The sequence below is a fragment of the Herpailurus yagouaroundi genome, unplaced genomic scaffold, assembly GCF_014898765.1.
Source record: "Herpailurus yagouaroundi ecotype Mexico unplaced genomic scaffold, PumYag 208, whole genome shotgun sequence".
NCBI lineage: Eukaryota > Metazoa > Chordata > Mammalia > Carnivora > Felidae > Herpailurus > Herpailurus yagouaroundi.
Window position 1 is genome coordinate 9,313,387 of NW_024412439.1, and position 13,258 is coordinate 9,326,644.

Sequence of the window (13,258 nt, forward strand, 5' to 3'; positions counted from 1 at the left end):
CACACTGGGCCTTTCTCTGCAGATCTGCAGGCTGCAGTGGGGACCAGAGACACCCGTTGGAGCCCCTCTGAGCCATCGGGTTCTCTGGGGCCGGCAGCCTCCCTGCACAGACGGTGGGGAGCCAGTTGGCAGAAAGACTTAGGGAACCGAGCTCCAGCCGAGCTAAGGTAGGTGCTGGCTGGGGTAAGGTGTCCAGGGAGGAAGCCGGGAGAGGCAGATCCGGGCAGAGCAGGTGGAGGGGCCAGGAGGAAGGAGGAGGAAGGCAGGGAGCCCTGGAGGGGCCGAGACGCCCCTGGCTCTTCTGTACGTGAGGCCCAGCCTTGCTGAGAAGGGTTACCAGAGGCGGTGGCCCCTAGGATCACTCTGCCAAGTTAAGATCCTTTCACCCAGGACCCGGCGAGGGGACCCCTCCTTTCTTCTCTGGATCCTGTAAGTATCAATATTATAACTGGTTACACACGCCCGGGGCAGGAGAACACACGCATCGTCCCACCGGACTCTCGTGTGCCGCCAGAGGTGGGCTGGATACGTATTTTAATGCCCGTTTTATAGCTCAGAGAGATGCGGCGTCTTGCCAAAGACAACAGGGCAGGTGAGCAAGGCACTGGCCCCCGAGTCGGCCTTCTGGTCCCGTCTACACCCCTTCTGGGACATCATGTGTCTGTCCCTCCTGGGGAGCCAGGTGGCGATCATGCTGGTCCGGTTGCTTCTGTCCACACGCACAATCGAGCGTCTTCTAGCTGTGCAGTCGGGGCCAGAGGCTGAGCAAGGCCAGGTCCCGGTGCTCAAGAAGTTGGCCAGCTGGTGGGGCCTTAAGACGCAGCACAAGTAAGTGACCAACAGAAAGCAAAGTGCGCAAGGTCCCGAGGCGAGCGGAGGCACGTACGCAGGTGACCTCGGGGCAGGGGCTCCAGGGGGCTTTACAGGAGGCCGCACCCAAGCCTTGAGCGGCAGGGAGGGTCTGTGTGCAGAGGTGAGGCAGCAGGCATCCCGGTTGAGAACAAAGTGTGCAAACCCATAGCAGGAGAGCAGGTGCAAAGCAGGGGGTTTTACGGGGAAACACAGCTGGTGAGTCCATTTGGCTGCTGAAGAGAAGAGTTCATAGAGGGTCAGTTTTTAAATGTTTATTTATTTATTTTGAGAGAGAGAGACACACACAGCATAAGCAGGGAAGGGGCAGAGAGAGAGGGAGACACAGAATGTGAAGCAGGCTCCAGGCTCTGAGCCGTCAGCCCAGAGCCCGGCGCGGGGCTTGAACTCACGAACCGTGAGATCGTGACCTGAGCCGAAACCAAGAGTCGGATGCTCCACCGACCGAGCCCCCCGGGCGCCCCGAGGATCATCTTATTTCGTCCTTGCAGTAATCCGACGAGGCAGGTGCTATGCCTAGCTCTCCTCTAAAGACAGGGAGACTGAGGCACAAAGGTTCTAAGCAGGCAGCCCAAGTTGTGACAGCCAGAGAGAGGACTGGGATCCAGGCAGTCCGGCACCAAGTGCCACCAGCCCAGCCACACTGCCACATAGCCCCTCACCAGGACCTGCTTCTTGGCCGACATGGTGGGCGTGAATCTGGCCCCCAGGGGTTTCCTGGTCTACACCCACGCCCCGTCAGACTCCTCCCGGGCTCCCTGCCCTCCCCCCAGAACAATGCTCTCCTCCCCGCCTCCTCCAGACTGTCTCTCTCACATCCAGGTGTTTCCTCCCCGGCCAGTGGCAGACACAGGAAGGGAAACAGGCCTGCCCCATCCCCAGAGAACAGCAGAGAGCAGGGCCCCCAGGTCCCCGGTGCCTCGGGAACCTGGACAGCCCAAGTGGGCCTTGTAGGATGAGGGTTAAGGGTCGAGGGGTCCCCTCAGAGCTCAGCATTCCTACTGTGAGCCCACGAATCACATGCTCTAAACCAAAGAGCCGGGCAAGTATGACTGTCTCCATGGAGAGAAAAGGTCAGAACACTGGAAATAGCATCTGCCCCCAAAACTCAGGGGTTTGTGAGTCAGCGCCGACAGGAGGAGGGGGAAGTGGGTCAGTGGCAGAGGGAGGGGGTCCCTTGTCCCTGTGCCAGAGTCACAGCCCCCCCCCCCCCGGCTGACGACAGGTGGGGGGCAGAGCTGCGACCTTGGGAAACTCTGTGTCTTTGTTCTTGGCCTTTAAGCCCGAAGGGATGGCCACAGGGAGGGCTGGGTGGAGGGTTCTGTGCAAACGGTCTGGACGAGGAGCCCGCAGGGCGGGGTTGGGGCGCCGGGGTGGGTAGATCAGCAGCCGGGATCTTCACTGCTGGGAACACTGACCCCCCAGCCGGGCCTGTTCCTGGAAGTCTCCCCCTCCTTGCCTGGCGCCAGTCTCGAGCAGTAACAGCGGCAGGAAACGGGGTCCCGCTGACTTATCCCTGTGGCCACCTCTGAGGTTCTGCGGTTGGTCCCCAGACGTGTTTTTACCCCATGGCAGTGACCAGCTGTGTGTCTGCACCTGGCCTGGGGACAGTTTATTGCTGAAGTTCTACGTTTAAGGACGAGTACGCTCTGAATCCCACGCCATTCGTTCGTTCATTCATTCATTCATTCATCCATTCATCCATTCACCCATTCATTCCTTCTTTGCCTCTGATCTTGTCCCTATGTCACCGAGCCCCGTGAAGCATCCAAGATTTCACCCTCTGTTTAAGTCAGCCTGTCGCGCTGTCACCGGCAGGAAACGGGAGACTCTGGAGTCTGAGGCGAAGGCCTCGATTACTTGTGGCCCCACAAGCACATGAGTGTCAGTTTGATGGGTCCCCCTCGTCCCCCAAGTCCCAGGGGGGGCAGCATGGAAGGGGGTGCTGTGCACCATCAGCCAAGGAGCCCTGACCTTAGGGAACCCCGGCTTTCACAGCGGGCAGCAGGCAAAGTGCCAGTTCTGCCCGGGAAGGGGACATTGCTGCTACCCTGCTGGACGGCAAGTAAATCTGCCCCGTGTCCCCAACAGGGAGACACTGCCGCGGTCCTCCCAGGCTGTGCACGATACATACCTTCTCGGATGACCCGGCACAAAAGCTCACAAGGCGTGTGCACAAAAACACGCCCGTGAAGGATTGCCTCCCAGCCCCCTCCTACTGTCCCCTTCCCGCCACGCTGTGGCCACACTGTCCCTGCATCTCGGCACCTGGCCTGGCTTATCCCTTCACCTGGACCCTGTCTTGGGCAGATATGGCCCCACTCGTTCCCATCCATCCTCCCCCCTCCCCACACCCAGGTTTCTTCTACCCAGAAGTCACCTCCTCAGTGAGACCTCTCCGGTCAACCTTGTAGAAACCAGTCCCCCCAGCTCTGGAACCGCACATCCCCTCCCCCCTTCCCGGCCTTATCAGCTAATATACAGCTTAGTTTTCGAGTTTCCTGGGTGTCCCCTTGCATACTCCCTACACGCCCATTAGATTGTAGCCTTTATGACAGCAGGTGTTTTTGTCTATCTTAAATTATTGCCAAATCCCTAGGACCTGGAACCGGGTCTAACGTACAGAAGGGGCTGAACGAATGAATGAGTGAGTGAATGATGGCCCCCATTTATTGGGTCTCCCACTGAAGGCCTGGCTTTCTTACCTTGTGTCTGTAGGACGGTATCTGGCACGCTGCTGGTCTCCATAACGACGGAGCAAAAGAAATAATGAATGAAATGAATGAACGCTGTGTGCAGGGCAGGGTGGGAGGGCCTGCAGGGATGGGGTGGGGAGGCTCCTCCCAGGTGGTCGGGATCCACCCCTCGGCCGCTTTCCATGCTGCCCACGCCAGCTGCTGGGAATCTTCCTGACTGATTTCAGGGCGCTGAGCCTGGGTCCCCCCTCCCACTGGTTTCAGGGCACTGAGCCTGGGCCCCCCTTCCCACTGGTTTCAGGGCGCTGAGCCTGGGTCTCTTTGACCAGCATCCTAAGCATCATCTTCATTTCCTGTACCCTTTGTCCAACCAGCCGGTCCCCACAGACTAGTTTCTGCTCCCTAGCCTGAGAGAGGTTGGGGACAGTAACCCTGTCCTACGAGTGCCTTGATGGTCTGTCATTCAAGGATATTTAGCAAGGGCTTCCTATTGGTAGAAGCAGCGTCAGGTAAAGGGGACCCAGCACTAAAGGAAACAGGATGTAATGTATGGTGCTTGGCACCGTGGATGTTTGTTGACTGACTCACAGGGGCACCATGGGCAACCCCAGTGCCCAGCTCACATAATAACTCCTCTTGGAGTGTTAGGACTGGAGCCACAGCAAAGCTGGGGGATTGCTCACTGCCCGCCTCCAGGGGCCAGGCAAGGGCATGAATGATGCCCCAGACAAGCTCACGGGCACGGCGGAGGGGGTGGGGGTAGGGCCCTGGCCCTCTGCACGGGGACAGCAGCCATTCGACACCCATGAGTAGCTGCCCTGAAGAACTGTGGGCTGGCTGTGGCCAGATCTCCAAGTTATTCCTTTTACGTAAAAGCTGGGCATCTCAAGGGGCGCCTGGGTGGCTCCGTCGGTTAAGCGTCCGACTTCGGCTCAGGTCACGATTGCACGGTTCGTGGGCTCGAGCCCCGCGTTGGGCTCTGTGCTGATGTCTCAGAGCCTGGACCCTGCTTCGGATTCTGTGTCTCCCTCTCTCTATGCCCCTCTCCCGCTTGGGCTCTGCCTCTATGGAAAGCTGAGAATCTTGATTTTTATGTGAAATACGGCCTTTTTTTGAAAAAGCTGGCCACAGATGCAAATTTTCTAGAGCTACGGTTTCTTCTGGGGAGCAGGTGAGAGGAGCCGGTGGCCCAGAGGAGGAGTGAGGATGTTTGCTTTTCACTGGAGAGCGGTTTGTACCTTTTGGATTTACCATCGGCGTGGTTTTTAATTGAAAGGTGAATTGTATTGATATAGTAGGCAGGGCATGCCTCCAGGGCCCCAGTGCGAATCTGTGAAATGGGTTCGTTGTCAGGCGTGTTGCGAATACGGGTCCGTGAGGGCGTCAGTGTGCTGGTGGTGGGCCAGGAGTGTGGTGGCCAGGGCCACACTGCTGTCCTTAAGAAGTCACGGAGTGGCGGGGCCCCACAGTCTGATGGGCAAGGACCTCGTCTCCTTCATTCATCTCTGAACTCCCCGGCCCTCGTCCAATTGCTGTTGCCCAGACAGGACACGTGGGTGTTCCATAGATGCTCTTTGATTTGCTCAGCAATGCCATCACTCCAGACCCTGCCAGGAACTAGGAAGACAGCCAAGAGGGCCTCTGAGCCGCCCAAATAGAGGTTCCATGTCTGTGGTTGGAAGCTTCGCTCTCTGTTCATAGATCTGTTTCTCAGGCTTTGTTTTTGTGTTTTACCTCCAAAACCATTGCCTGTGCTTATGTGGTGTCCCAGCCTTCTGGAAGGGTACAGAGGGCCAGGACAGGTTGCTGCCAACACAGGGGACCCTTTGCTGGGAATTCGAAAGAAACATCGTTGGGGCGCCTGGGTGGCTCTGTCGGTTAAGTGTCCGACTTTGGCTCAGGGCATGATCTCACAGTTGGTGGGTTCGAGCCCCGCGTCGGGCTCTGTGCTGACAGCTCAGAGCCTGGAGCCTGCTTCGGATTCTGGGTCTCCCACTCTCTCTGTGCCCCCCCCCCCACACACACCCCTTTGCACGCTGTCTCTCTCTCTCTCTCAAAAATAAATAAACACTAAAAAAATTAAAGATGAATTGCAAACCCTCGCCCTCCCTGGCGGGGTAAATTACCCAAAGCCCAGTGGGCCGGTGGGCCGGATAACAGCCCCCACTCACCCACTAGGAGCAAAGAACAGCCCCCAGTGCTGAGACAGAATCATATCTGAGGAGTCAGAAAGTATGAGCCATTCAGGACGGGGTGGAGGCTTCTGTCGTCCGCCGACAGCTCCCGAAATCTCCACCGTGTGACCATATGCAATGAGCTCCCATGAGATGCATCTAGAAAACCTTCAGAGGCATGTTTGGGGGCTCAAAGGGGCAAGCCTCATTTCCTAAGAAATGCATGTCGGCCCAAGTGGAGACAAAGGTGATGTTGATGCATTTTGAGAATGACCCGGGTTCCGCATATTTCCATTTCCTGTCTGCTCGCCTGTCCCCTGGGGCCCCCCCCCCCCCCCGCCCCACTATGGTCAACAGCCCCCAAAGGACAGGAAATCCATTACAGAGGCACAAAGCCTCTCCAGCGCCTGCAGGAGGACATATAAGCCCCGAATAAATGTGTGGTGAATGAGTCAGCAAATGAGCGAATAGGAAAATGGATAAGGCGGTTCTCTGGCACCCACTGGTCACGCTTCTTCCAAGTTCATTTTCCATTAAAAGTCAGCCCAGAATAGGAGCGCCTGGGTGGCGCAGTCGGTTAAGCGTCCGACTTCAGCCAGGTCACGATCTCGCGGTCCGTGAGTTCGAGCCCCGCGTCGGGCTCTGGGCTGATGGCTCGGAGCCTGGAGCCTGTTTCCGATTCTGTGTCTCCCTCTCTCTCTGCCCCTCCCCCGTTCATGCTCTGTCTCTCTCTGTCCCAAAAATAAATAAAAACGTTAAAAAAAATTAAAAAAAAAAAAAAAAGTCAGCCCAGAATAGCCCCGGCTTCGCACCGTGAGTCCTGAGACACACATACCCCCTTGTCGTCTCTATCTCTGGGATGTCTTCTTCTTCCAGACTGCCCAGTATTCCTTCCCCGCTGACGCCACCTGGACAGAAGCTTGTCTGTGTGGCTACCTTCCCTGGGGCGGCAGGTGTCCTGCGAGGGGTGGGGGTGGGGAGGAAGGGGTGGAGAGTGTAAGGGGGGGGGGGGTGGCCCGTGACCTCACACCCCCAGCTGAGATCTCAGCTCTAGTCCTGGTTTCATCATTCATTAGCCATGTGACTTTTGGCACGATACCTCACCTTTGCTCCCCAAAATATTTACGCCTTGTCTCCCGGGTGCCAGCGTGGCCCCGAGGTGCTGGGCCTGCGGCAGGGGATCGATACGGCAGCACGTTCCAACGAGTAGCCGAGAAAATTAATCATTACATGGGACAACGCCTGATACCGATAAATGCTGTGAACGAAATGAGAGTGCGCTGGAGTATCGCCTGGGGTGGGGAGAGGAGTTTAGTTTAGATACAGCGACCTCCCTCTTTAAGGAGGTGACATTTAAAATGAGATCTAGGGGGCGCCTGGGGGGCTCCATCGGTTGAGCGTCTGATTTCAGCTCAGGTCACGTTCTCACGGTTCGTGGGGGTCGAGCCCCGCGTCGGGCTCCGTGCTGACGGCTCGGAGCCTGGAGCCTTGCTTCGGATTCTGTGTCTCCCTCTCTCTCTGCCCTCCCCCGCTCACGCTCTGTCTCTCAAAAATGAATAAATGTTAAAGAAAAAATTTTTTTTAGGGAGACCTGAATATTGAGAAGTACCTAGCTGTGGGGAAAGGCGTTCTAGACAGAGGTGTGCAAAGGCCCTGAGGTAGGTCTGGGTCTGGCAGGTGCGAGGAACATAATGAGCCACGAAGTGAGAGCCGGGTGAGCCAGAGGGAGAGGGGGGAGAGATAAAGGTGGAGAGGTGCTCGGGGGCCAGATGAGGCCAGATTTAGGCAGGGCGAGGGGTGTGGGGTGTTCTAAGATCTAAGAGATGCCACTGGAGGGCTTTAGTCACGGACTGGGTTGTAGGGGAGAGCGGGGAAGCACGGGGACTTTTTGGGGGCATGGCCACAATCTCAGCATGCGGTGACGGTAGCTTGGACCCGGTGGGTTGGGGCAGAGGTCATCATGGTCAGTTTTCACCACTAACAGAGGGCGACCTGGGAATCCAGCTCCCCGGGTCCCACTTGGGAAGCCTCCCTCGGCTTTCCTGCATCAGTGGCTTTGGGGGCAGGGTCCGCCCCATCCCCCAGCGGGCAGCGCCTCAGGCCACCCCAGCTCCGCCACCCCCTCCCCAGACTGCAGGCACCCCGGGATCAGCCACACGCTTAGATTCACGACTGGATCTTCAGGTCTGATATTTCACATTCCCTTCAGACTGCGACGTCTCCTGTCGCCCACAAAAACATGCCACAGACCATCTTCAGAAAGACCGAACAACATGACTGGTCGACACACCCAGCCTTTATCAAAATGTTGTCACGAAAGAGCTGGACATTTCTGGCACTTTTGGGCACAAAGGAGGCTGAAGTCAGAGCAGTCAGGGATGGGTCACACGGGCACCCAGGAAGGGACGGGCCAGAGGAGCAATTATTTTAGGAGTCTTACCATTTTGTTGTTACCCTGCTTTTGCGTTACGCACAGAGCAATGTGATAGCAGGTCTTCCCGAGTTGGGTGGCAGGCTCACGGGTGACCGTTTTTCTCGTTAGGGATCACAACGTGCGTGTACGTTAGCTCGCTCCTGTGCACCAGCTGTTATGAAATACCAATAAAGTCAAAGAGAGTACGGTAAAACCTTGGTTTGCGAGCATAACTCGTTCTGGAAACATGCTTGTAATCCAAAGCACTTGTATATCAAAACGAATGTCTTTTTTTTTAATTAAAAAAAAATTTAATGTTTATTGACCTTTGAGAAAGAGAGAAAGACAGAGCACGAGCAGGGGAGGGGCAGAGAGAGAGAGGGAGACACCGAATCGGAAGCAGCTCCAGGCTCTGAGACATCAGCACAGAGCCCGACGCGGGACTCTAACTCACAGACCGTGAGATCGTGACCTGAGCCGAAGTTGGACGCTCAACCGACTGAGCCGCCCCCCCCCCCCGCCTCCGCCGGGCGCCCCTATTCTCCAGCGCTTTGTATTGCCTGTGACTAAATTGTAGCCATTCCAATGGTGTATGTTTGTGTCTCCCAGTTTTAATCTGTGTTCCCTGATGACTAGTAACATGATTTTTGTGTTGTTTTGTTGTGCTTTCTTGCCATCCCCATAACTTTTTGGATGAACTGCCTGTTTAAATATTTTTCCCTTTCGGGGGTATCATTTGTTTTCCTACTGTCGAGGTTTGAGAGTTCTTTATACATCCTGGATACAAATTCTTTGTCAGATATGCGATCTGAAAACATCTTCTCTAACTGTATACTTTGTCTTTTCATTTTCTTGAAGGCCCTTTTCGCAAAGCCAAAGTTTTTAATTTTGGCCAAGTTCAATTTATCAGTTTTTTCCTTTACGGATCATGCTTTTGGTATCATATCTCAGAATTCTCTCTAACCCAAGGGTACAAAGACTTCTCCCTATGCTTTCTTCTGAACCTTTATAGTTTTGTCTTTTACATTCAGATCTGTGAAACATTTTGAGTTTACCTTGGTTTGAGTTGTGAGATTTAAGTTAAGATACCTTTTTTTTTTTTTTTTTTGCGTCTTTTGATTAAATTGTTCTAGATATTTTTTTTAAAAAAGTTAGCCTTCCCCCCCGTTGACTTGGCTTTGCAACTTTGTAAAAAATCAATTGGCTCTTTTTACGTGGGTCTGTTTCTGGAGGCTGGATTCTGTTCCTTCCATCTGTGTCTACTCCTTCACTTCTTAAAATAGAGAGATGAGTCCTCAAACTTTTTTTTTCTCAAAATTGTTTGGCTAGTTCAGTTCTTTATAAATTTTAGAATCTGCTTATCTTCTATCTACAAAAGAAATCTGCTGAGAGGCGCGGAGGTGGCTTAGTCAGCTGAGCGTCTGACTCTTGGTTTCAGCTTGGGTCATGATCTCATGGTTCGTGGGTTCGAGCCCCGCGTCAGGCTCTGTGCTGACAGCTCAGAACCTGGAGTCTGCTTTGGATTCCGTGTCTCCTTCTCTCTCTGCCCCTCCCCCATTTGCGCTCTGTTTCTTTCAAAAATAAATAAACATTAAAAATGTTGTTTTTAAGAAATATGGTATTCTTATTGGAATTACATTAAATCTAAAAATCAGTTGGGGAGAATGGACACCTCAACTATACTGGATGTTCCACATCATAAACTGTGTGTGTCTGTATTTATTTTCAGTGTTCTTCGATTTCTTTCTTCAGCATTTTGTGATTTTCACCATACAGATCCTATATGTGTTTTGTTAGCTTTATACCTAAGTATTTCTCTTTCTTTTTTTTTTTTTTTTCCTTTGGGAGCTATTTTAAATGGCATTGTGGTTCAAATTTTGGTTTCTAATTGTTTTTAGTATACATACATTGCCCGAGGTTGTATGCTGACATTATACCCTGTGATCCTGGCAAACTCACTTATTAGTTCTAGGAGATTTCTGCGTAGATTCTTAGAGTGTTCTTTGTACACCTGTTACCGTGAGTAGGGTCGTGTTGTTTGCAAATAGTTTTATCTCTTCCTTTCCAATCTGTATACCTCTTTTCCTACCTTCTTCTACCTCCTTTTCTTTTTCCTTTGTCTTAGTACACTGGCTTCCAGTATTGTGTTGATTTGTCGAATAGAAGTGGTGAGAGTGTCCTTGCCTTTTCCTAACCTTTCACGGAAAACATTCACTTTTTTTTTTTACTATTACGTATGTTTGCTGTGGGGTTTTTTGGTTAAAGGCTCTTTGTCAGATTAAGGAAGTTCCCTTAAATTCCTAATTTACTCTTAAGTTTTAATCATAAATGTTAAGATTTGTCAAATGTTTTTACTGCATCCATTAACAGAAGCATATGGTTATTCTTTTTAAACCTTTAATATAGTATATTACACTGATTGATTTTCAAATATTGAATCAGTCTTGCCTTCCTGGGACAAACCCCATCTGGTTGTTATGCATTATTCTTTTTATATATTGCTAGTCTCAGTGTACTAATATTTTGTTGAGAATTTTCTTCATATATGTTTATAAGGATATTGGTCTGTTTCCATTTCTTGTGCTATCTTTGTCTGGTTCTGAGATCAGGAGAGCACTAGACTCCTAAAATGAGTTGCGAAGTAGTCCCTCATATTTTTTGGGGGGGGGGGGAATATGGGTTATTTAGAAATGTGTTGTTTAATATCTCAATATTTAGATATTTTCTAGTTATCTTCATGTTAGTGATTCAAGTTTAATTTCATTATGATCAGCAAACTTACTTTATATAGTTCAATTATTTTCAAGTTGTTAAGGTTTGTTTAATGACCAAGGGTATTGTCTATCTGGGTGAATATTTCACATGCACTTGAAAGGAATTCATATTCTGCTATTGTTGTGTATACTGTTCTATAAATGCTGGTTATATTCAGTTGGTTGATAGTATTATTTGCTCTTTCTGTGTCCTTCCTGATTTTCCACGTGCTTGTGCTATCAATTACTGAGAAAGGATTGTTAACATCTCCCACTAATTGTGGATTTGCCTACTTATCCTTTAGTTTTATTCGTTTTTCTTTTATGTATTTTGAAGCCCTGTTTTTAGGTGCAAACATATTTAGCATTGTTATATCTTCTTCATGAACTGACCCTTTTATCATTATGTGTCTTTTATCATTACGTTTTTATCATTATGATTTCCTTGCTCTGAAATCGACTTTGTCTCATATTAATTCAGCTACTTCAGTGTTCTTTTCATTAATAGTCAGGTAGTATTTTTTGTATTCTTTTGCTTTTAGCTTACCTCTGACATTATATTTGAAATGAACTTTGTAAACAGCATAGAGTTGTTTCTTTTTTTTAATTTTATTTTTATTTATTTATTATTATTTACTTTATTTTATTTCTTTTTGAGACAGAGATAGCAAGGGAGAGACAGAGAGAGAAGAGAGGGAGACACAGAATCCAAAGTAGACTCCAGTCTCTGAGCTGTCAGCACGGAGCCTGATGTGGGGCTCGAACCCATGAACCATGAGATCATGACCTGAGCTGAAGTTGGAGGCTTAACTGACTAAGCCACCCAGGAGCCCCTGTTTTCTGTTTCTTTTTAAATGCTGACAATCTCTGTCTTTTATTTTTTAATTTTTAAAAAATTTTTAATGTTTATTTTTTGAGAGAGAGACAGAGAGTGAACGGGAGAGGGGCAGAGAGAGAGGGAGACACAGAATCCGAAGCAGGCTCCAGGCTCTGAGCTAGCAGCACAGAGCCCGACGCAGGGCTCGAACTCACGGACCGTGAGATCATGACCTGAGACGAAGTCGGACGCTCAACCGACTGAGCCACCAAGGCGCCCCCAGATAATCTCTGTCTTTTAATTGGTGTGTTTAGACCATTTACATCTAATATAACTATTGATATATTTTTATTCATGTCTACCGTTTTATTATTTATCTTCTATTTGTTATTTCTGGGTTTTGTTCCTGTGATAGAGGGGGGAATAAAAGTATTAAGGATTCTTCCCATGCCCTTGGGACTATAGTTCCTCTAGTCAGAGGGAATAATTTCCCTTTTTCAGAATTTTAGGCATCTGCACGGCCCCCACTGCCATCACTGTTGCTGGTACTCCTATTTCAAGATTTCCTAGGGGCTATCGCAGAACAAACTGCAAAAGAAAAAGTAAATTCCCCCATCTCTCCAATCCTTTGGGGACCCTTTCTTTGCTCCTCACAGCAGGAAGGGAGGCTTCCTTCCAGCTCTTTCTGTCTGCCCTAAGTGTGCACTTGTGAGTTTTAGGAGGCCTTCGTGTCTAGGCCAGTGTATAATGGGGAGGGTGGGGGGAGTGCAGGAAACTCATTGCCGGATGATTCTTGCTTCAAGTACTGGGTTTCTTCCCCATTCTGCCTGCTACCATTTACCTTTCAGAATCCTCAGATAGCGATCGCACGCATACTATTCAGAGTTCTTAGTTGTATTGAGTTGGAGAGTTACAGTGGAGTGTACTTACTCTGTGTTTAACCACAATGAGGACCTCCAATGTCACATTTTGATGTTTACTTTTTCTTGACTTCTTACCATACATCTGAGCAAATTTAGAAGTATTCTTTTTAAGGGGCGCCTGGGTGGCGCAGTCGGTTGAGCGTCCGACTTCAGCCAGGTCACGATCTCGCGGTCCGTGAGTTCGAGCCCCGCGTCGGGCTCTGGGCTGACGGTTCAGAGCCTGGAGCCTGTTTCCGATTCTGTGTCTCCCTCTCTCTCTGCCCCTCCCCCGTTCATGCTCTGTCTCTCTCTGTCCCAAAAATAAATAAACGTTGAAAAAAAAATTTTAAAAAAAGAAGTATTCTTTTTAAAATTAATGTGTTAGGAATGTGTTAACTGTTTTGTTACCTGGTGTTTAAAACAAGTACTTCCAGGGGCCCCTGGGTGGCTCAGTCAGTGGAGCATCCGACTCTTGATTTTGACTCAGGTCATGATCTCATGGTTTGTAAGATTGAGCCCCCGTGTCGGGCTCTGTGCCGACAGCTCGGAGCCTGCTTGGGATTCTCTCAAAAATAAATAAATAAACATGAAAAAGAATTCAATGGATACTTCTGAAAATCTTTTCAAGTAAGT

General features: G+C 50.5%; 1 protein-coding gene across 1 annotated transcript in view; it reads left to right on the plus strand.

Annotated features, from left to right (window-relative positions):
- PIK3R6 (phosphoinositide-3-kinase regulatory subunit 6) overlaps nt 1-13,258 on the plus strand; it is a 57,491-nt gene continuing 44,233 nt past the window's right edge. The window contains exon 1 of the mRNA XM_040453220.1: nt 1-167. The gene's annotated coding sequence lies outside the window, so the exon portion shown is untranslated. The remainder of the gene's footprint in view (nt 168-13,258) is intronic.